The sequence below is a fragment of the Nicotiana attenuata genome, unplaced genomic scaffold, assembly GCF_001879085.1.
Source record: "Nicotiana attenuata strain UT unplaced genomic scaffold, NIATTr2, whole genome shotgun sequence".
In the NCBI taxonomy this organism is placed as follows: Eukaryota; Viridiplantae; Streptophyta; class Magnoliopsida; order Solanales; family Solanaceae; genus Nicotiana; species Nicotiana attenuata.
This window is the reverse complement of record NW_017671659.1, coordinates 69307-73425: the sequence shown is the minus strand read 5'-3', so window position 1 is coordinate 73425 and position 4119 is coordinate 69307.

Genomic DNA, 4119 nt, shown 5'->3' with positions numbered 1-4119 from the left:
GTCCTCGGTATGCTCGGGAACCTCAGACTGGTTCCCGGTATCCTGCTGCTCAGCTGCTGGGACCTGGACTGGACCTATACTGGCTCTGGCTCTGGTACATCCGGTGGCTGACTGGAGGAAGCCTCCGGTGGGTCCGCCAATTGGATGATGGCATCATCTGCTCTAGGCATAGTCCTCCTCCTCTTCGGAGGCCTCTGTGTCTGCTCCGGATCTGTGGCTGCTACTGGAACAACTGTTGGAGCTGGGTCCTCAAACAATAAGTCTAAAGGCAGCTGGTCTGCCTTCAGTCTATCCACATCCGCCCTCAACTCCTTCACGGACTCCCTGGAGGCCCGTGTCTTGCGCAGCTTCTTGTGCTCCTTGGCAAGCTCCTTTAGAGCCTTGCCATGTGACTCCACTGCCTTTGCCAAATCAGCCTGGGTACGGAGAATCTTCTCCTGGTTTTCTAGTATCTTCTTCAATGTATCCTCAATAGACTGAGGGACCTGTACTGGCTTAGGAGCTGACTGAGCTGCAATGGTGGAGGTCAAGGTGGACAACTTGGACGAAGCAGTATACATCTAGTTGTTCAGGCTCTGAAGCGTCTGGCTCAGCCGGTGGGCAGTGATAGGATGGGCCCGGGAAGATGGAATCTCCAGGCCAGCTGAGGTAGAAGGGCCTGGAGGAACTGTCAGCTGAAGTGGAAGGTCCTGGAGGCATAGCTGCAGTAGTGGAGGCAGGCTCAGAGGGGGCCTNGGGTGGATTGTTCGGTTGTTGGTACATTGGGGGCCTTTGAAAGCCTTGCCCCCGATTGCCTTGGTTTCCATTGTTGTTCCAATTGCCTTGACCATTGTTGTTCCAATTGTTGTTATTACCATTCCAATGCCCTTGGTTGCCTTGATTGTTGTTCCCCCAATTACCGCCTTGGTTGTTGTTGTTCCAATTACCACCACCTTGTTGTTGATTGCCCCAATTACCTTGGGGTCTCCATTGTTGGTTTGAAGAGTTGCCTCTATTGCCTTGATAGTTGTTAACATATTGTACCTCTTCATTTTGCTCATCATAGCCATCATTTTGAAACCCATCACACTCATCATCAAATTGCTCGGAATTCCCTTGGTTTTGTTGCCTTCTTTGCCTTCTCTTGTTGGTAAGCAAATTAACACTTTCCATAGCATTCACTTGGCGAGGGTTTTGGACTTGTTGCAACTGTGCCTTAGCCAATTGGTTCATAGTAGTTGTCAACTCCGCTATAGCCTGCCCATGGTCGTGTAACTCCTTATGCAAATGAATAACCGTAGGGTCACCTTGGGGAACATTGGATCTACTTTGCCATGCGGAAGATGTATCCGCCATCTCATCAAAAATCTCGCAAGCTTAGTCATAAGACAACTTCATGAAATTACCCCCGGCCAATTGATTGACTATCCTCTGATTTGTAGTATTTATGCCCCGATAGAAGGTTTGTTGAATCATCGCCTCGGTCATATCGTTGTTTGGGCATTCTTTCACCATTGTTCTAAACCGCTCCCAAATCTCATGCAAAGGTTCCGTGGGTTCTTGCTTAAAAGCCAATATCTCATCTCGAAGTGCCGCCATATGCCCGGGTGAGAAAAATTTTGCAATAAACTTATCCGCCAACTCATCCCAAGTTGTGATGGAATGATTGGAGAGTCTCTCTAGCCAATCCAATGCCTTTCCCCGAAGCGAGAAGGGGAAAAGTCTAAACCTAAGAGCATCTTCGGACACATTCGTCTGTTTGCTACCCCAACATGTATCCACGAACCCTTTTAGATGTTTGTAGGCATTTTGATCCGCAGCGCCCGTGAAATACCCACGCTGCTCAAGTAAGGTCAACATCACATTAGTTATCTGAAAATTGCCTGCCCGGATTCTGGGAGGGACAATAGCACTCGCATATCCTTGGTTTGGTAATACTCTGGGAGCCACTCTTGGAGGTGGCGGAGGAGGGTCTGGAACATTATCATTAGCATTGGCTTGGCGGTCTCGTCTTGGCGGTCATCTACCTCCTCCCCCGCAAGCACATTCCCAAGAGGGTCATTCGCGTTTAAAGCCATTTGGTACCTCTAGTAATCACACACACAAATTAGTAAATAAGAAGGAAAGAAGAACAACACACAAAACTAACTTAATAGATAGCCAAAACCGTTAGCTCCCCGACAACGGCGCCAAAAAGTTGATCACTGCCTACTCCGCACCAATAAAAGGTAGAAACAGAGGGTCGCAATAGATTTTACCCGATATGAGGGTCGGGATCGAATTCCTCAGGGAGCTAGAAAGGGTGTTGATGTATCTATTCAGTCTAGAATCGTGTACTTGTTCCAAATGTCACTTCCATACATTTTTGGATTTTTTGATTATAAACTACTATTATCAAGCTATTAATTGAAACTAAATTAGACTACGAGATAATTGCTAAAGTTGTATCTAATGGGAAGAAGGGCACTAGGGTCGTAATATCACCTAGGTGGCTAATTGACGGGTAGATGCTACTAAGGTTCGATTGACATAATTGGGGCTTATGCTATAACCGTTGCAAAATTTTACCCACTCTCACACCTCTCGATAGAGAGAGTTATTTTGCCCAATTGACTCTCTCGAGACCAAATAGGTAGGCAAATTAGATCAAGCAACTAGGGTTCAAGTAGGGTGATTACTCTCTCAAGGTTTAACCCGTTAATTGGGACTATCATTTCTCATGAGTCCATCCCAATTCCTTGTTGGGTCAATTTTGGAGACTTAGACTCTCTTTCTCAAGAAGAGTCAAATCATCAAAGCTCAAATCAGTGTTTGCAACCACCAATTCATAGATTAAAACATAAAATAAACCCAAATAGCAAGCACCCATAGTCAATCTAACCTTAGATGGCAACACCCATCAATTACCCACACTAGGGTTGAGCCACAACCCTAGCTAATGGGTTTAGCTACTCATGCTTGAAGAAGAAAATAAAGAAATAAATGAAGAACAAGACATATTAATTAAATGCTAAATTAAAATATAAGAATCTATCGTTAATTTGAAGCTAAGATGCCAAAAATGGCTACAGATGAAGTTCCCACGAGCGCAGCTCAGTTCTGGCGTTTACAGATCGCCCTAAAAATTGTAAAATGTTCTATTTATACTAGGCTAGAAAAATTGGACAAAAATGCCCCTGTGGGGTTAGTGCGGGCCGCACAAAATGGACCGCGGCCGCACTAGGCTCTTGGACTTCAAATCTGGGCTCTCTGAACTTGGGCTCCGCGGACCGCGTAGAATGGACCGCGGCCGCGGAGGTCTCTAACGCAGTCCGCACAAGTATGACCGCGGACCGCACAGCTTGAACCATGGCAAATTTTAACTCTCTGAATCTCTTTTCCGCGGACCGCACAAAGTGGTAGTGCGGCCGCGGAGCTTTCACCGCGGACCGCACAATGTGTAATGCGGCCGCGTTGCCTGAAGCCTGGTTTTTCCATCTCTCTGAATCTACCTAGTGCAAACCGCACAAAGTCGGATGCGGCCACACTGGGCCTTTTTGCCCTCAGTTTGCCTTGTCTTTGATACCTGAGCAGGTTTCACTCCCTTTGAGTCGATCTTTGACATTTCGTCACTTTGTCGATCAAACCTGCAGTCAAGCACACTTATGAGCCTTTTGGGACTATCTTGTAACAATTTATAACCAAAGCGTAAGCAAGAAGGAGCGTAAAACATGTTAAAATCCCTAGTTATCACCTTCCTCCAGCTGTCACCTTCCTAATGATCCACGTGGCTTGCTACGTCAGCCACATAATTAATTCTAAGTATAATATTGATTTTCTCCAATACAGATAGTCCCCCTACTTGCCAATTATTCAGCAATTGAATATTTGGGAAGTGGATCTCATTAAAGCGGGAATTTTTGCCGTCGTTTCCCTCATATCATTGTACCTTCTTCTAAACTGACGCATCGTATGTCACTTCCATTTAATGCTTATGACATGTAGTGTCCTACGATTGGTTCTACAGTTCCTCAGCGTCTTTTAGGGCTTTTTTGCGGCTGCATCAATCACGAAGTGACATTTTTCATAATGACGTTTCCATCATAACCTTTTTGTTTGACGGTTGCTTCCGAGTATAAATACATCCTTTGTCTTTTCTTT